We start from the raw sequence: 21214 nt of genomic DNA, 5'->3' as shown, positions 1-21214 counted from the left end.
ATTCCTCATATTTTATTGTTTTCAATGCTATGGTAAGTAGGATTGTTTTCTTAATTTCTTTTTTGGATGTTCATTGATAGTGTATAGAAATGCAACGAATTTATCTGGCCAGTACTGTGTTGAGTAGAAGTGGCAAGAATGGAGATCATTGACTTGTTCCTGATCTTACAGGAAAAGAGTTCAGCTTTTCACCCTTGAGTATAATGTTAGCTATGGGCTTGTAATATGTGACCTTTATTACGTTGAGATACATTCCTTCCGTATTTGTTGAGAATCTTATCATGATAGGATGTTGTGTTGTATTTTGTCAAATGTTTCCTTTTTCTCTCTCTTGAGATAATCATATGATTTTTATCCTTCATTCTGTTAATGTGGTATATCACTTCTATTGATTTGCAAATTTTAAAACATCCTTTCACCCCAGGGATAAATCTCACTGGTTCATGACATATGATCCTTTTTTTTTTTACCTGCAAAACATCTTTGTTTTTATTTTATTTTTTGTAAATTTATTTTTTATTGATGTTCAATTTGCCAACATATAGAATAACACCCAGTGCTCATCCCATCAAGTGCCCCCCTCAGTGCTTTTAATATGTCGTTGAATTCAATTTGCTAATATTTTTTGACAACATTTGCATCTATGTTGATTAGGGATATTGGTCTGCAATTTTCTTGTCTTGTAGTGCTTTGTCTTTGGTATGAAGGTAATGCTGATCTCATAAAATTCATTTGGAAATGTTCCTTCCTCTTGAATTTTTTTGGATGAGTTTGAGAAGGATCTACATTAATTCTTACTTAAATATTTAGTAGAATTCACCAGCAAAGCCAGCTGGTCCTGGTCTTTTATATACATTGGTAGATTTTTTATTACTGACTGAATCTCCTCATAGGTTATTGGGTTGTTCAGACTATTTATTTATTCATGAGAGACACAGATGCAGAGACATAGGCAGAGGGAGAAGTAGGAACTTCTACGTGGAACTCGATCCCAGGACCTCAGGGTCACATGCTGAGCTGAAGGCAGATGCTCAACCACTGAGCCACCCAGGCATCCTTGTTCAGACTATTTATGATTCAGTTTTGGTAGGTTATATATATTTCTAGTAATTTATTCATTTCTTCTAGGTTATCCCATTTTATAGTAGTCTTTTTATTTCGAAGATTTTATTTATTTATTTTATAAAAATATAGAGAGCAAGAGCAGGTGGAGGGGGAGAGGGAGAGAGAACCCTAAGCAGACTCTATGCCAAGTGCAGAGCCTGCCACGGGGCTCAATCCCAGGACCCCAAGATCATGACCTGAACCAAAATCAAGAGTTGGAGGCTCAACAGACTAAGTCACCCAGGTGTCCCATAGTAGTCTTTTATAATCCTTTCTTTTTCTATGGCATTAGATGTAATGTTTCCTCCTATTTATAGTTTTATCTCTTTAAGTCATGTCTTCTTTTTTCCTTAGTCTGCATAAAACATTGTCAGTTTTGTTGATCTTTTCAAAAGGAAAAGAAACAGCTCTTAGTTTCATTGATAGTTTTCTTTATTCTTTCCAGTCTTTACTTCATTTATTTCCACTGTAAACATCTTTCTTTTTTTTTTTTTCTTTCTATCTTTGGGCTTAGTTTGTTCTTTCTTTTTTTTTTTTTCTTTTCTTTTTAGTTCCTTGAGGTATAAAGTTAGGTTGTTTACTTAAGATCTTCCTTTCTTCTTTTTTTTTAAAGATTTATTTTTATTTATTTATGATCGACATAGAGAGAGAGAGAGAGGCAGAGACACAGGCAGAGGGAGAAGCAGGCTCCATGCCGGGAGCCCAACACGGGACTCGATCCCGGGACTCCAGGATCGCGCCCTGGGCCAAAAGCAGGCACGAAACAGCTGAGCCACCCAGGGGTCCCCCTTCCTTCTTTCTTAATATGGGTACATGTTGCTATAAAACATCCCTCTTTGGTATATTGTGCTTCCATTTTATGTTTTGAGATTTTTTTATTTCTCTTTTGATTTCTTTGATCCACTGAATGTTCAAAAATGTGTTTTATAATTTCCACATATCTGTGAATTTTCTGATTTTTCTCCCACTATTGATTTCTAGTTTCATACCACTGTGGTTAGAAAAGATTCTTGATATGATTTATCTTCTTAAATTGGTTAAGACTTATCCTGTGGCCTTATATATGACCTCTCCCAGATAATATTCCATATGCCTTTAAGAAGACTGAGTATGCTGCTAAGGTTGAATGTAGGATTCTGTATATGTCCATTAGGTTCATTTTGTCAATAGTGTTGTTCAACTCCAGTGTTTCCTTTTTGTTTTCCTGTCTGAACAGTCTATCCATTGTTGCAGGTGAGGTATTGAAGGCCCCTACTATTATTATACTGTTGTTATTTCTCCCCTCATATATTTTACTATTTGCTTTATATGTTTAGGTGCTCAAATATTGGGTACGTACATATCTATAATTGTTATATCATCTTGACGATTTGATCCCTTTATCATTATATAATATCCCTGTCTCATATTACAGTGTTTTACTTAATGTCTATTTGTCTGATAAAGGAATAGCTGCTTCGCTTCTCTTTTGGTGGCTATTTGCATGGAATATCTTCATCCAACCTTTCACTTTCAGTCTGTGTGTGTCCTTAAAATTAACTGATTGTAGGAAGTGTATGGATGGGTCTTCTCATTTTAATCTATTCACGCACATTATGTCTTTTGTTTGAGGAAATTAGTCTGTTTACATTTAAAGTAATTACTGATGGGTGAAGACGTTGCCATTTTGTTCATTGTTGTCTAGCTGTTTTGTAATTCCTTTGTTGCTTTCTTTACCTCTTACTGTCTTCATTTGTAACTTGATAATTTTTTTGTTCTTGTTCTGATTCCTTTCTTTATTTTGTAGATCTATTACAGATTCTTTGTGTTTACCATGAGGCTTAAATAAAACACTTATACAGTTATAATTATACATTATACAATTGTACAATGCATTATGCAATCATATATTATAGTATTTAAGCTGATAACAAAAACTTCAAATACATATTAAAATTCTATATTTACTCCCCCCACACACATTTTATGTTACAGATGTCACCATTTGCATTTTTTATATTGTGTATCCATTAACAAATTATTATAGTTATGGTTATTTTTATACTTTTTTCGACTTTTATACTAGAGTTGAGAGTGATTTATGCACTCTCATTACATTATTAAAGTATTCTGAATTTCACTGTGTACTTACCTTTACTGGTAAGTTTTATTATTCCATATGTTTCCATGCTACTAATTATTCTTTCATATGTTTTCATACTATTCTGCAACTTTATTATTTCATATAAAGGGACTTTTGAGATTTGCAGTCTTTCCATGTCGGTTTATTTCTAACTTAACAAGTACATGTAATCTCAGGAAGATTTTTATATTTTCATATAAACAATTGGCTAGGAAGTATCTCTCTTCCAACTATACTCTGAGGTAGTTGTTTCCTATATTCCAGGGGACTGATTTCAGGAAATGAAGAGCAAATTCTCATTGATAGAATGCTTTTCATAGGCAAAGCACAGTGATGTGTAATTCAGGTAGGTCCTGTCAAGGATCAGATCTCCCTCAGGCAAGGAGAGCAGGCTGCCAATATCTAAAACTGTGCCATAAGTAAGTACTTGGTCTCTAGGCAGACTACCAGCAAGGGCAAGTATTGTCCATATAATAAAAGTCATAATAAGGTTGAATAGAAAAGAACCTTTAGAGGCTGCAAAAAGAACGTGGCAAGGAAAATGTTTCATGTTTCATAGGAAATGCTATGGTGTACATATATCTCCACCTTCAGTTTGCACCGTAATCAAAAAGGATGTTACTTTTCCCACTCAAAGGAGCTAAAAATATTTCTCCCATCACTGCAGTGCAGCAGAAAATCTAAATAAAAGAATTAGCACTTGGCAAGATTCAGGATACTGAATGTCAGATTGGAGAGAGGCAGATGAAGATTACAAACTGACACAGGAGAAAAGCCATTTCCTAGTAGGCAGTAATGCAGACTGCATTTTTTAAAAGGACATTACTCAATGCTCATCATGGTATGTGAACTCTTAATCTTCTTTATCTATTTCACCCCTCCCCCTACCCATCTCCCCCTGGCAACCACCAATTTGTTCTCTGTATTTAAGAGTCTGTTTTTCTGTTTGTCTCTTTCTTGTTTGTTATGCTTCTTAAATTCCACATATGAGTGAAATCATATGGTATGTGTCTTTCTCTGATTTATTTTACTCAGCATTATACTCTCTAGGTCCATCCAAGATGTTGCAAATGGCAAGATTCCATTCTTTTTTATGGCTGAGTAATATTCCTGTGTGTGTGTGTGTGTGTGTGTGTGCGCACGCGCACACATATCTTTTCAAGTTAATATTTTTGTTTTCTTAGGGTAAATACCCAGTAGGGATCATATGGTAGTTCTATTTTAAATTTTTTGAGAAACCTCCATACTGTTTTCCACAGTGACTACATCAATTTGCATTCCCACCAATAGAGCACAAGTGTTCCTCTTTCTCCATACCCTGACCAACACTTGTTATTTCTTGTCTTTTTTATTCAAGTCATTTGGATGGGTGTGAGGTGATATCTCATTGTGGTTTTGATTTGCATTTCCTTGATGCTTAGTGATAATGAGCATCTTTTCATATGTCTGTTGGCCATCTGTATATCTCTTTTGGAAAAATGTCTATTCATGTCCTCTGCTCATTTATTGATCAGATTACTTGTGGGGGGTTTTTTTGGTGTTCAGTTATATAAGTTAATTATATATTTTGGATATTAGTCCCTTAATAGATATATCCTTTGCAATCTCTTTTTCTATTCAATATGTAGCCATGTCATATTGCGGTTGGTTTCCTCCACTGTGCAAAAGCTTTTTATTTTGATGTAATCTCAACAGTTTATTTTTGCTTTTGTTTCCTTTGCCTGAGGAGACATATCTAGAAAAATGTTCTTATGACCAATGACAAATTACTAGCTATGTTTTCTTCTAGTAATTTTATGGTTTCAGGTCTCACATACAAGATATTAATCCATTTTGAGTTTGTTTTTGTGTATGGTGTAAGAAAATGGTCTGTTTTCCTTCTTTTGCATGTAGCTTTTGAGTTTGATGTCTGTATTATGGAGGGGTTGGGGGAGGTGCCTTAACAATGCAGTGACATTCTGTATCCAAAGTGAACTTTGATCAAGATAAAAATGTAAGAATTCTCTGCAAAAAATAACATGGACCCTGAGTTAAAATAATATCCTAACAAAGACATATGTAGAAATTTATTCAATAAATATTTGTTGGGTGAATGAGCGAGGAAGAAGTGGGAATATCAAGTGCAATCCATTGAGGGGGGGGGTTGAGAAGAGTAGAAACAAGGGAAATGAGGTGAGAGGAGACAAGTAGGGTTCACTTCTGAAGTACATAAGAAGAGCTATTTTTAAAAATGTATTTACATGATGGCTGTGGAGCTTGATTCTCCCTTAAAAAACCATACCCTGTGCGGGGTTTATAGATTATCTGGTTAACAGCATTCCATGTGCCCTTTTCACTCAAGTTCCCTAGCAGTATTAAAGGCATGCTTCAGCCTCAAGGTCAACTCCATTAGCCCAGATGGAAAGAATCTTGAATAAACAAAGCAAAGTGAGCAAACCTTCTACACAACATCAGTCAAATCCTACGGACTATCAAGAAAGACCAATTAACCTGTTTTCTCCATTTTTACTAGGACTAAGAGTGGGACTGGTCATCTATCATGAGAAAGCCAATTTTAACAAGATATCCAACCAGATTATAAATGGCTTACAATGTACTAGATGGCCTGTTTCTTAAGAGATTTTTTTCCTAAAACTGTGTGTGAATATACTCTTTGAGTAAGAGAATTTGTCTTTAGAAAAGACAAATTGGCAAATATATGAAAAGATATATACAAGGCTGTTCTTTGCAGCTTTATTTACAATACCAAAGGCAGGGCACAACCCAAATGTCCATCAATGGGGTACTGTTTGAATAAATTATATTATTTCATGTAAGGTGGAAAGAGTGCATACTGTTATGGTTAGCTAAGAAAGGTGGGGAGGTTGTATCTTATACACAGAATCAAAGAAGATGTCAAAGACTACTGAGGCTGTACCCAAAAAACCCAGGCACCAACTTAAAGAGGTTTCTACTGACGGGATAAACAAATGTGGGCATCAGTCAGAATAATAATTTTGATGGATTCAAACTCATAAAGTATGTTTAAATCCATGGCTTCATAGTGGTATTTTTAAACAATCGTTATTCACCTTTGGAGGACGCTAGGGAACTAACTCATATGTATTGGCTTGTATTTCAAAACTGAAAGCATGAACCAAAACCTCAAAAAATGTTCGAGGAAGAAAGGAATGGGATACAGACATTTTTGGTGTAACTATCAAGTGATGTAAAAATATAATTAATATGGGCGGCCCTGGTGGCTCAGCGGTTTAGCACCACCTGCAGCCCAGGGCATGATCCTGGAGACCCTGGATCGAGTCCCACATCAGGCTCTCTGCATGGAGCCTGCTTCTCCCTCTGCCTGTGTCTCTGCCTCTCTCTCTCTCTCTCTCTCTCTCTCTCTCTCTGCATCTCTATGAATAAATAAATAAAATCTTAAAAAATATATAATTAATATGAAATTCAGAATAGTAACCCAGGGTGGGTGTTGGGGGCATATGAGATTGGGAACAGACATGCAAGAGGCTTCAAATGCACTGGTAATTTTTTTATTTCTTAACTTAGATGGTGAGCATATCTGTTTTCATTGTATTATTATTGGTTACATAGTGTTTATATATACTGTATGTTGTATGTGTATGCATGCATGTGTGAGTCTTATATAGGCCTACACAAAAGTGGTTTATATAATAGCTAGAATATCATGTAGAACAAACATTTGAAAAAGAAAAGAAATTAACTATAAATAATTAAGTAAGGCACACAAAAGTAAATAATTAAATGGAGCTGGAGCTATTATGCTGCAATGGAAATGCAATCGTTCAACTTTGAAACACTGTAAGAGCAATTAAGTCATCAAATGTTTTTTAAGTCCCTGTGATGGGCATGCATTGACAAACCAAACACACACAATTCCCATTCTGTGGTGGGGGAGAGAAACATTGGACAAGTCGATGACCCATAGATGTGTACGTATGCCCTGCAATAAGGGCATTAGTCTAACAACCAACATTTACCGAGCAGGCTTGTGCCAGAAACTGCTGTAAAAGATAGATCACCATTTCTGCACAGGGAAAACTTAGTATACATCTATGTTAAGCAACTCGTTGGAGGTCAGATAGCTTATAAATGGAGCAACTGTGAACCAAACCCAGGCAGTTGGACTACAGAGCCCAAGCTCCTATGCCATGCTGAGTCAGAAAACACTTGAATTATCGGGAGAACAGAGGGGCTTATTTCTGTTTTTATTGGTCAGAGAAGGCCTCTTTGAGGACCTGACATTTATGCTTAGAAATACAGCATTAGGAAAAGCTAACTTGACCACTTGTATGTATTAAATGATCATCTAAGTGGTAGGAAGCCTAGAAGGCAGGTGTAGGCAAAAGGACACTACTGAAGGAGGTCAATGAGAAGTCTTTCTCCTTCAGCCCTTCATTCATTCCCTCAGACCTCAAGGGAGCATGCGACAAAAGGGACTGTGGTGAAATATTTGGCCAGGGCCTGGCACCAGGGAGCAAAGGACCAAGAAAGGAGTGTCAGTTACCACCTTAATATAAGCAAGTCTCTCTATTTTGGCTTCCCCTCGGGCCACTCTGGGGTTCCAGATGAGCTCCAGGGCCTTGGGCAGCTGCTTCTCAATGCTTTTCTCTAATGTTCCTTTGCTTCCTCTCTGAGGCCTACCCTACACTCTTCTCAAGACCAGGCCTCTGTTCAGTGCCTCAACTCAGGCTACTACTGCAACATTCTACACTCTGAACAAATGGCAAGCCTCTACGCTGAGCCAAAAAAACCCCATCAACTATGGGAAGATGATTGCAATCCACTTCAAAAAATCTCTCCAGACATTGCCCATCAAACAGCATTCCAGGAGTGAGGTGTCATTTGGCATGACACCCAGAAAGACTCGTCCATAACAGTGCAATTACTATTTGACCTGGAGACAACAGGTTTTACAAATGCCCAGCAAAACAGAGTACAGGTTACTAAAGACCATTGTAAGAAAAGGCTAGATGATTTTTTAAATTAGGACAAATTTTTAAATCAGAGTTGAAATCACACATTATTTGAAGAAAATGAATGGTGGTTCTATTATTGTTTTCATAAGAAAAGACATTCAAAATTACTTTGACTTTAGAGGAAAACACTCTATTGCTCTTAAACCTCACTCAGAAGCAAAATTTTCAGATGTCTTTGAGGCAAATTTTAAAGAGAATACAGAATCCAAGGATACTTTGCTTCCTGATAAGGCTGTAGTCTTAACCTGAAGAACTAGACAGATAAGGAAATAGATTTGGTTAACCTGAAGCAAACTCTAAACTATGACTGGAAATGCAGAGAATAGAACTTTTAAAAGAGAAAGAAATTTAAGTACATGTTAATATGATACATCCAGAATTCCTTTTCACATAAATTTTACAAATTCTATACCATTGCAGAGTCAAGGAAATAATCTACTTAATGGTTCACAAATGTGTTCTTTCACTGTGAGGATGATGCTGTCAAAAATAAGAAAGAGGATGGTAATGATTTAGGAGTTGGGGTTACTAACAATAGAGTTCCCCAACATTTGTCAGGCTAAATGTATTTTTAAAAGCTTTGCTATTTTAAAATCCGATGAATGGGGTTAAATATATTGGGAACAGAGGAAGCCTAATCTGAAGAAAAGTAGCCCTAGCAATAGCCACTCTACCACTCTCTTGGAGCTTTCAGCCATCCTAAGGCATGCTTTTGATTACAGAGCCTTTGTAGGTGTTGGGTGTTGTGAATGGAGAACGTGTCACTTTTAAATCACTTTTGAGGTTATAACACAGACAGGAGGAGCGTAGGACATGATAATTGTGAGAGAAGCTCTGCTGAGTTTAATGACAGGCGAGGAACTTGGGAGAGTATCGTGAATGAAGAAGCCATTTGCTATGAAACCTGTGAGTCCACTTTGAAATGGAAGAAGAAACAAGAAAATCATCAGGGGGCAAGTTTAATCCTTTTTGGGGACATTTGAAGCTTTTTCTGAAACTTCGGTAGGAAGAGCTGTTTGGAAATTGTTTTTGTTTTTGTTTCTTTCCCTTAACATTGCATGTGGCCATTGCTCATTCCATGCCACCTACTCTTGTCAGAGCTTCCCTGAAGGGTTGGCGAAAAGAATCAGAAGAAACCACAAAGAAGACTTCAAAATTCAAAGCTAAAAGGCTGAAACAGAGAGACCAGGAACTTCTTATGAAATGGAAGATTACATCTTAAAGCTTGATTATGCTTCTGTTTAAAACATATAAGATACAACGTTTCATGCATCTTTCAATAAACTTTGCGTTCATCTTACATTTCTTTTGACATTTTATTAATGATATTTTTAAAATAGGCTTCTATATCCTTTAAAAATTGTATTTTATGGGCAGCCCAGGTGGTTCAGGGGTTTAGCGCCACCTTCAGCCCAGGGCGTGATCCCGGAGACCCAGGATCGAGTCCCACGTCAGGCTCCCTGCATGGATCCTGGTTCTCCCTCTGCCTGTGTCTCTGCCTCTCTGTCTCTCATTAATAAATAAATAAAATCTTTTTTAAAAATTGTATTTAATAAAGTATTTTGGATATATCAACACTCGGGATACTGCTCATATCCATTGGGAGTGAATGTATTTCAAATACAATTTTGTTTCAGTTGTGATGTTCCATTTATTGTATGGACTATTTTAAAGAAACTCTTAAAATGTCAAATAATTCAATAACTATATTCCGTTATTTACTTCAGAATTTCTAAATTTAATTTTTATGCACTCCTATTGTTTTTGTACCTAAGTGACTGTTACAAGATTCAAGTTTCTTTTTCCCTTATAGTAATCTCTCATAGTGCATTCATCTCTAAGGAAAAAAGATAGCTATGCTCTCTGCAAAAGGAATATATATATATATATATATATATAATGACTTACTATAAATACATATATGCATATGCAAAGATGTTTTTCCTTTTACCTATAATAGCAAGGAGGAGCAGATATACGCAGGAGGAGGTGGAGGAGAAGGAAAAGAACTAGGGGGAAGAAGATAAGGAAGAAGAGGGGAAGTAGGAGGAGGAAAGGAGGAGAAAAGAGGGAGAAAAGAGGGGCAGAGAAGACTTTATTAATCAAAAGGGAGCTGCCAAGTATATTGTATGCCATTTATTCCATGAAATGCTTACAGTTGTTAAGTATATCTAGCAATTTGCCAAAATGTTTAAAACATAATACATAGTATAAAAAGCGAATACACAGCTGTATGCACACAATGCTTACAACTATCTAAAAAGATATATGCTTGTGGGCATCGCTTGGAGGAGAATATACCAAAAAAAGTTGTGGATAATGGGATTGAGAGTGGGTTTTTTTTTTTCCTTTTCAAAATGTGTTAGCACTGCTATATTGTTTTTGCAATAAAATAAAAATAAGTGAGAAAATGAATCACTGCAGTTAATTAATCAACACGGCCATGATAAAGAACCAAAGATTTATCTGAGAATGATCTTTCAGCTAAGAAAATAAATCCCCCATTATTTATCATTTTAAGCATGGGTCTTCTCACCCACACACACAATTTAATGGCGAGGTAAGGAGCATAAGGGAAAGAAAAGCAGTCATAAATATGGGCAAACTGTACTGAGGTAGAGAAGCTGCCAAAAGAGGCTTAAGTGTGCATCTTAGGAGTACCAGACCATGCAGCTGGGAAAACAACATCCGCTTCCAAGTCCCATGAAAATGCAATCAGAATCAGAAGCTAAAGGTGTGCGGAATATAAAATGAAATAAGTAAGCGTCTTCCTTAAAGTGTCTAGGCTTTCCTTTCTGTGTGCGAGTTATAAATGCATGGATCCCCCAAAATGATTAAACACCTAAAATTCGCGTTCTCTATTTTTCAGCTAACTTCCTGACCAAAGATTAGGAATGCAGCATAGGGTGGAATGTTGCACCTGGGTCAGAGGGTGTATTCTTGACCAGATGCTACCCATTGGTCATACCTGAAAAAGGCTTCAACGGCCCTTTCTTTTTTGGGTACTACTATTCTTAGCATAATTCCTCTGGCCTCCCTGGAGAGAAATGCCTCCAGAAGGAGAAAAAGGGCTGAGATTTAGAGGCCAATGTTTTTTCACAGGAATACACTACAGGGTTGGGGAGAACAGGCTAATTATCTTTAGCGATGAAATTCTGTTTCGAGAAGGCCAGGGATGGGGCGGGCCACATGAAGGAATAAATAGGTCAGTCAGTTCATTGTTTTCAGCTTCCCTGAGTCAGCAGCTCTTTGGCTGCTCTAACACAGGGGAATGGGAGCCCTGACAACTCATAGGTCAGCAGAGCATATGTTGTTTAAATAAAATCTATCAATGCATTGGGATATGGCTGGTCCTCAAAAACTTCTCTTTCCTACAAAAAATATCAACATCTCAGCTCGCACCCCTTGGCTGTTCTCTATCTCAGTGCCTGCCTTTCCCTGACTAACCACTTCTTTGCAGAGCAGGTATACAGAACCTGTAATCCTTCAGAAAATTGCACATCACCCCGAGCTACAAATATTTTTCAAGCACCAATTGAAAGTAGGGAATAAAAACTGTTAAAATTGCAAGCTTCCCACTGAGCTCCAGCCACTGATCTGGACTGGAACAAGGTCTGATGACTTGGGAAGGGTTGAGTGAATCTCCAGCAAGCTTATTAACGTGCAGAATAAAGCAGACTGGCAGCGTTGCTCAGCTCATCCACTGGCCTTTTACCTGTGGAAGCCGTTGTCTTTAGAGAAAGTCTTCAATCATTTCTGGTCTGATTACCACACTCCAGCCCCAGCTCCAGAAATCAATCTACGTCATCCACAGCCTGAGATTCCCTATCAAGAGGAACCTCACACTCCCTTCTAGGGGCACTGGATCCCATCCCCAGCCTCTTCTCCCTGCCCTTCACACACACACACTGTCTGGACCCCGAACACTGATGTGAAAAATCACAGCTTCCAACACATTTCTAAATCTACCACAGGTCAAAGCTGTGTCTGAGTTACTGACCCATTCCATCAGAACATGAACTGGGTTGTAAATCACTCTTGGAACAAAAGGAAGGGGAAGGGGAATGGACATCATGCTAAGTGAAATAGGCCAGATTCATGAAGACAAATACCATATGATCTCACTTGCATGTGAAATCGAAAAATATCAAACTCATAGAAGCAGAGTGGCATAGAAGCAGGGACTTAGAGAAGGGGAATGAGAGAGACGTCGGTCAAAAGGTACAACGTTTCAGTTATGACGTAGATGAGTTCTGGAGATCTAATATATTATAACTACGGTTAATAATATTGTATAGTATACTTGAAATGTGGGTTTTAAAAAATATTTTATTTATTTATTCATAAGAGACACAGAGAGAGAGACAGAGACACAGGCAGAGGGAGAAGCAGGCTCCATGCAAGGAGCCTGATGTGGGACTCGAACCCAGGAATTTGGGATCACGCCCTGACCCAAATGCAGGCATTCAAATGCTGAGCCACCCAGGCGTCCCAAAATTTTGTGTGTTTTTTTTTCTTTTAACAACTATCTTTTTTCACATGTTGGAAACACTTCTTACAGGCAACACAGAATGGGCAGCACATCCATTCACTAATATCGCACTATTTTTTTTAATATCACACTATTAAGAGAGCTGAACTTAGGTGTTCTCACTACAAAAAAAAATAATTAACTATGAGAAGTGATGGATATGTTCATCAGCTTGATTATGGTAATTATTTTGCAGTATATACACATATCAAAACATCACCCTGGTACCCCTTAAATATAAACAATTTTATTTGTTAATTATACCTCAATAAAAGCTCGAAAATCTAGTAAATTAGAATGAGGGCAGGATAAAAGTAGATGCTTTTGCAGTGCGGTCTTGGAAAGAGAAAGAGAAAGAGAAAGAAAGAGAAGAGAAAGAGAAAGAGAAAGAGAAAGAGAAAGAGAAAGAGAAAGAGAAAGAGAAAGAGAAAGAGAAAGAGAAAGACTTCGAATGGCACTCATGGATCTGTTGGTGGAGACGCATCCAATGCCTGATGGAGATGGTGGGAAGGGTTCATGAGTGGAACCAATGCTCACTCTCTGGAGGAATGCAGAGCAAGATAAAAGACAACCAATAAAAAAAAAAAAAGACAACCAATAGGCAAACATAAGGGGTTTTTCAGGAAAATGTCCACCAAGAATATTAAGTCAAGCTTTCTCAAGTGCTCTCATCTAACAACTAACATTTACTGAATACACTGTTTCAGACACTGCTTCAACTGTTTCTTCAACTGCCCCAATAATTTAATTATCACAACGCCCTATGGAATAAGGAAGATTATATCCGTATTGAAAGATGAAAAAACTGAAGCACAAGCGCATGCTTTTTACTACTCCACTATACTCTGCATCAGGAATCTGCAACCTTTTTCTGTAAATCCAAATAATAAATATCTTTGGCACTGCGAGCCACATACCATCATCTCTGTCTCAACTACTAAACTCTACCATTGTGGTGTAAAAGCAGAAATAGACAATATACTATGTTCCATGTTCCGATAAAACTGCCTTTACCAATAAAGTGAATAAAAGCTGCAGGGCAGATATGGCCTCAGGGCCATGTTTTGTGGATCTCTGATCTGTATTTCTGGAGCCACAGCTGAAGTTGGTCGGAGACACATAGCATCAGAACACAAAACTGTTGCTTGTAGATAATGGGATTTTTCACTTTCTGTCAGGCTTGTCAGCCTTGTGGGTCTGCATCACTGGGACAGTTTGCTTTAGGTGTGCAACACGTCCAAGGAACATAACTGCAGTTTATGAGAGCCAACAAGACTCTTTTGCCTCCAGAAGGAGCCATTAAGAGGTGATCTCAGACATAACCCATATTTGGATACAGAAAGAAGTAACAGCCCTGGCATCTTTAGACATGTTCTGAGACTCCTTCCTGCAAATTATAAAGGCAGAGTCCATCAGAATCACTCGTCCTAAAACAAGTGTCATTTTGGTGGATATTCGAGGCAAGGGAAGAGAGAAAAACATTTCTATATTGTTTGTAATTTGATTTTAGAAATTTCAGCATAGACCATGTGTAAATTAACTTTCTCTTACCTCCTAGGTTCTATAGTTACCATCAGAAGTGACCTAATCAGGAATTCATACTCAGGGACCCTAGTTCAGAGGTTCTCATGCCACGGGGAGCTACTACCAACCTTACGGAATACAGATATCTAAATCTGTACCAAAGGCTTGATAAGTTGGCATGAGGATATGTGGTTGTCTAGAAAGTGTTTACCTCAAGCTTTTCCTGAAGGAGATTGAGCAATCTGTCAAAGGCAGCAGCTTTACACATTCACAGTAACACCCTAGATCTAGATAGACCTCTAAATGAGGAATTATGTCACCTGAGCCTATAAACATAGGAACAGACTCTGCCTTCATAATTTCCTGTCTTTGCCTCAGAGAGAACCTTTCATGTGGAGAACGTTGACTAAGTGCCTAGGGGCCCTAACGGGACAGAGAGTAAGAACTGCCTACAGAAATAGGTTGTGCAACTGTGTTTGGGCCTGCTCATTAATAAACGTTTGCACATGTGCCAGAATGTGGTCTGAGACTCGCTTTCATCATAACACACCACCTGGTAGCGAGGTTAGAGGGGAGGAGATATATAGCTCCCATGCACCTTTAATTTTCTGAAGCTACTCAGATCTACCAAGAAACCCTGACAACTGCTTGACCAACAGATTGACTTAGGTCAGGTTACCCAGACGCATCCATTTGTTATCTAAAAGATCTTTTGTGCAAATTGTTTTCTTCAGTGCCGGGTGGGTGCCAAAGACACAGAAAACAAGGACCCTATTCTCCAGGCAAGCACAGTTTGGTAGTAGGTAAAAGAAAATGTAGTGAATGTATTTTAATATTTTCTAAGGATTGCTCTTTTCCGACTTTGCGTTAGCTTTTAACTCAATTTATAAAGCATTTATCAGCCACATTGATATACATGCATTTTCACCAATCTCGTTTTACAGCCGAGGAAACTGGAAAATGAAAAATTACAAATACAGCTCAACAAAAATCTGATATTTCCCTAAAGCCTTCAAGTACTTATTAGTAAGAATGATTAAAGAGGTAAGTGGGAGGGCATACAGAGGATTGCAAGCAAGTGGTAGTTGAATAGCAGAATAGAGAATTAATTCAAAGAGCAAGATTCTTATCCAAATTGAACTTGAATTCCCTACTACATAACCAATCATAAACAAAAATGCATTCAAACGCACTGAGTCTATTCTCTCCAAAGAAAATCCACTCAAGTACAGAGTGCAAGCTGTAAACATTTGAGCTGCCACGATACATCAGTCTCCTGAGATCTTTGCACAAGTGTACACATCTGGCTTTCGTGTGGCACATATTGAAACCAGAAACTGACGACTAGATAATCATGTTTGTAATTATGCTCCTGAAATCAAATAATGTAATTCAGGGGGGTTTTAATTCTGAGCCCAGTCTTGCATTTTAATCCGATCTTGTGTTATGCGAAAGGACCACAGTGGCCACCAGTAATGGAGTCATAGACGCGAAGACCAGAGATCACAGAAAAAGACATCTAGTCCTTGTTTTCTTTTATAGAAGCCAGAATATAGAACATGTTACCATTTTTTAAAAGATTTTACTTATTTATTCATGAGAGACACACACAGAGAGAGAGGTAGAGACACAGGCAGAGGGAGAAGCAGGCTCCATACAGGGAGCCTGACATGGGACCCGATCCCAGGACTCCAGGATCATACCCTGGGCTGAAGGTGGCGCTAAACTGCTAAGCTACCCCGGGCTGCCCAGAACATGTGACCATTAAGCAGTATTCCCAGAATCCTCTGTCACTTCTTAAAATATAGCTGGGAAAGATAATGGCATTGATTACACAGTGACAATAATGTTGTTATTCTCCAGATCCCTTGAAACAGTGAGGACGGTACCGTTGCCTGGCTTGACACAGCCCTCCTATCTTAATGAAAATCAAAACTAAGCAGCTCTGCCCTGATGGCTATTATGTTCAGGAATAATTTTCATGATAACCTACTCAGACTCTTCCCAAGTCTCAAAAAAGAAAGTTAATTCTCCAGCTTCACACACACACACAATTTCTAGCTACTGAGTCAGACTTTGGAGTCACATGATGACTTCCAGGGCACATGGTAAACAGAATCACAGACTTGTGTCTGGGAGGCAGGATGTCCAGCTACCAGAACGCTGGTAGATCTCAAAGTCTCATTGGCAGCTCCCCAAACCAGTACTGCCACCAACCACGTCTCCACACTTGGGTTTTCAAGAATCCCTAGCAGTTGGAGAGCAACTGCACCAGCATCCCCTCCCTGACTCCACTCTGGGACTGGAGTCAGCTGTCTCCCCACCTGTCTCCTAATTGCCTCCTGCATCCAGATTCCTAATACACACTCCCTACCCCGCCCTTCCTCTATTTCCACATCCCAGCACACACAGGCATACTCTCTTGTGATCATATAGCTTCTGAGAAAAGTCATTCCTTCCTACACAGTTATTTGGGAGGCCCCAGGAAAGAATACAGAAAGATTACGGAGAAGCTATAGACACACACTTTCATGGATCAACACAGAATATGTGCACTGACAGATTCAATACGATTCTAAAGATAATTGCCAATTGAAATTCTTCAAATAATTTGGATATGAATTTTATTTAACAGTGAATGATGAGGCCGCCAGGGGGTGAGAGGGCAGGAGCTCAATTATATTAAATACACACCTACACTCTCTCGCTTAAACAATCAAACAAGCTGAAGGGAAATGAAGATGAAGTCGTAGAAAACACCAGAATAAAAAGTAAGAAATAGTATTGAGCTGACAGCTTATTCAAGTAGTAGATGGGGAGTTATGGGTTCAAATAATGAACCAGAAAGAGAAAACAAAGTAATCTATTAGAAAGATAGACTTCTAGCTAATAATTTTGGTGAAAGAATATAAAAAAAGCCTCCATATAGGAATTCTACTCACCAAGTGATAAATTGACTTTATATTTTTCACTCCGAGGTGATCACACAAGATTCTTCATTTTGCAAAGAAGCAATATGCCATAGTCGAATGCACATGGTCTTAGAATGAAGTTCTGGGTTCCTGTATTATAAAGCAAGAGTTTTCAACTTCGTTGCATATTGTCATCACCTAAGAGGTTCTAAAGCTCCAGATGCCTGGGCCCCATTGCTAGATATTCTGATTCATTGGGAGGAGCCTGAGCATCTAGATCTTTTTAAAACTCCCTGATTCTAATGAACAGTCATATTCAAAAACCACTATCTTAGAGCAGTATTTTTAAAGTGTGGTCCCTCTCCCAACAGCATCAGCATCATCTGGGAACTTGTTAGAAATGCTAATTCTCCAGCTCCACTCCAGATTCACTGATTCAGAAACTCTGGAGGTGGAGCCCAGCAAAAGTTAAGCTGCCATAGAACAATGGTTCTCAAATTTTGATTTGCATAAAAATAACCTGGCGATCTTGTTAAAATGCATATCTGATTCAGTAATTCTGAGGTGGAGCCTGAGATTCTGCATTTCCAACATCCTATCAGTTACTACCTAAAAATTTTGAGTAGCAAGGCTTTATAGAAGGGTTTGTTCTCTGATTTTGATGTCCACAAGAATAAGCAGGATGCTGTATATAATGCAGATTTTCTGCCCCATAAATGTTGGAATTAGTATATGGAAGGTGAGGCCTTGGATTTTTTTTTCTTCATCATGATGAGTGTCCTCTTTAATCCCCATCCCCTATTTTTCTCATCCCCCCCACCACCTCCCCTCTGGTAACCATCAGTTGGTTCTCTATAGCTAAGAGTCTGTTTCTTGGTTTGTCTCTCTCTTTTTCTTTGCTCATTTATTTTGTTTCTTACATTCCACATATGAGTGAGATCATATGCTATTTGTCTTTCTCTGACTGACTTATTTTGCTTAGCATTGTACTCTCTAGCTCTATCCACGTTGTTACAGATGGCAAGATTCCATTTCATTTTAAAGAAGAGGTGGTATATATATACCTTTATCCATTCATCTATCAATGGACACTTGGGCTGCTCCCATAGTTAGCTTTTGTAAATAATGATGCAATAAACAAAGGGGTTCATGTACCTCTTTGAACTAGTGCTTTTGTATTTTGGGGTAAATACCCAGTAGTGGGATTCCTGAATCGTAGGATAGTTCTATTTTTAATTTTTTGAGGAACCTCCATATTGTTTTCCACAGTTTCAGCAACAGTTTACATTCCCACCAACAGTGCATGAGTGTTCCCTTTTTCTCCACATCCTCTCCAACACCTATTTTTTCTTGTGTGGTGACTTTACCCATTCTGACAGGTGTCAGGTAATAACTCATCGTAGTTTTGATTTACATTTCCCCGATGATAAATGATGTTGAGCATCTTTTCATGCATCTATTGGCCATCTGGATGTCGTATTTGGAAAAATATCTGTTCATGTCTTCTGCACATTTTTTAGTTGGGTTACTTGTTTTGGGGGTATTGAGTTGTATCAGCCTAACAAGAAGCTGTTGGGGAAAACAAGTTTTTCTTTACCCTTTAAGTTTCTAGCTGGCCCAAGGAATTAAATTGACATGAGATAGACTAACAGGAGGAAACAAGTTTACTTATATGCACACAGAGGCCCAATAATGAAATTGAGACCCAAAGAAATGACTAAGGCAGGCAGTATTTGTACTTTTTAAACAAAGAGATAATAAATCTTTGAAGAATTGATAGAATAAAGAACACATGTTCAGGAGCTCCAAATAGTAAAGAATTCTAAACAGAAAATGTAATAAGGGTTGTTTATACAGCCTTCTTGGCTCTTCATTTCCTACCTCTGGCAATAAAGATGTCTCTTTACTTCCTGGTATGAGGAGGGTAACTTTCACATGGGACATTTATTTCCTGATGTTTGGAAACAAAATGGAGAGGGGTAGTCAGAATGTTCTTCTTGCACTGGGTGTTTCTTAAGTAACTTTTAATTTAAAATAATCAATATGCCAAAGTGGCACATTTTGGGGTGGCCTACCATTGGCTCCTACAAAGCTGAGGCAATTCACACACAGATGTTCCAAACCACACTTTGAAACATTGACTTAAAAGCAAACTTTGAGCCTTAACCTGGGCAAATCATTTAGCTTCTCAGTCCTTATTCCCGCACCTGCAGAATAAGGGTAATAATTCTTACCCTAACTATCCCATAGAATTGTTGCCAAAAATCAATGGAGATAATACAGATAAATTAGCCAAGTAACACATTCCAAAGATCAGAGACAAAATCAGAGTTTGGGACTCAACTACCAGAGTTATGAAAATGTAAGAAAGGATATGAAGTAGGAATCCCAGTATCCAATTCCTTGTGGGATGGCCCCTCAAGATTAAGAATAATGTTCTCAACCTCCTTGTGCCATAACCTGTTATCTAAACTACATCAAAAACTCAGAATCATGCAGAAAGCTATGTCATCTTGACTTCCAGATGGAATGAAAAACTCCTCTTAAAAATGCAGACCACAGACAAACACACACAGACACACAGACACACAGACACACACACACACACACACACATTGATGTGCTATGCTGGTTACTTTGGTGGATGCTGTGGTGCTCCACCAAGGTCTTTTAGAGTCCTTACAGTTGCCAGAGGGAAGGGGGTTGGAGGGATGGGTAAAATGGGCAAAGGGGAGTGGGAGATATAGGCTTCCAGTTGTAGAATTAATAAGTCATGAGAATAAAGGGCACAGCATAGGAAATATGGCCAGTGATATTATAATAATATTATATGGTGACAGATGGTAGCTACACTTGTGGTAGCATAGTATAATATATAGAGAAGTTGAATCACCATTTTTACACCTGGAATTAATTTTGCAACATTGTGTGTCAACGATACTCAATTTTTAAAAATTTTGAAGAGTTCTTTTGAGTATCCTACAGCTACTGAGAACATCAATTGCAGATGGTTGACAACTACATCACTCATTGCCTATTGTCCCACATCACCGCAACGCACCTGTCAAATAGTAAATCAAAAACAACTCTTCATCTTGCATGAGAAATGGTAGAGATTGGTGCCATCCTCAAAGACTTAAAGAATGCAGGGGTGGTCATCTCCATCATACCTTCATTCAATTCACCAGTAAAGCTCCTATAAAAACTGGATGGATCATGGTGAATGACAATGAACTACACAAACTTAGCCAAGTGGTAGCCCTAAATGTAGTTGTTGTGCCATAGGATACATCTATGTTAGTGCAGACTAACTTTGATCTGGAATTTTTTCCCTTCTGAAACACTAATGATACCATGGTCAACACAGCAGCTATAATCTAGATTACTAGATTTGAATTTGCAGTGACCTTCAGTCATTGTCCAGGATCTATGTGGTTTTTATGGTCCGAACTGCCAAATTTAATGGAGCTATAACAGGTACCACCATTCCTGTGCCTTTAAAAAAAAAGATTTATTTGAGAGCGAGAGAGCACCAGATAGAGGGAAAGGGAAAGGGAATCTCAAGCAGACTCCCTGTTGAGTATGGATCCTGATGCAGGACTCAACCTCACAACCCTGAGATCATGACCTGAGTCAAAACCAAGAGTCAGACGCTTAACCAACTGCACCACCCAGGCACTCCACTCCTGTGTCTTCTAGATCTTTAAGTGTGGCACTAATCTTTACTATCCCTTACCATGGGATGTAATATTATTTTTTATTGACTACATTGGATGAGAGTAAAGCAGCTTCAGAGGCTTACATTTGGCCTTGGACACTATATCTTTTACCCCATAGACCAACTCCAATACTAAGTATTGCAGTACTAGGTATATCCTTGGGGAATGCAGAAATAACCATTGGGTGGGTCTGTGGGCCTCCTGGATCCATTGTAAGCCAGACTTTGAACAGTACTCTACTTATCACCTGGCTTCATGCACCCCCCTTTAATAGGGGGTCATGATGAAGTTTTGGGTCTCTGGGT

Source organism: Canis lupus, chromosome X (assembly GCF_011100685.1).
Source record: "Canis lupus familiaris isolate Mischka breed German Shepherd chromosome X, alternate assembly UU_Cfam_GSD_1.0, whole genome shotgun sequence".
In the NCBI taxonomy this organism is placed as follows: domain Eukaryota; kingdom Metazoa; phylum Chordata; class Mammalia; order Carnivora; family Canidae; genus Canis; species Canis lupus.
Note: the sequence above shows the minus strand (reverse complement) of the source record.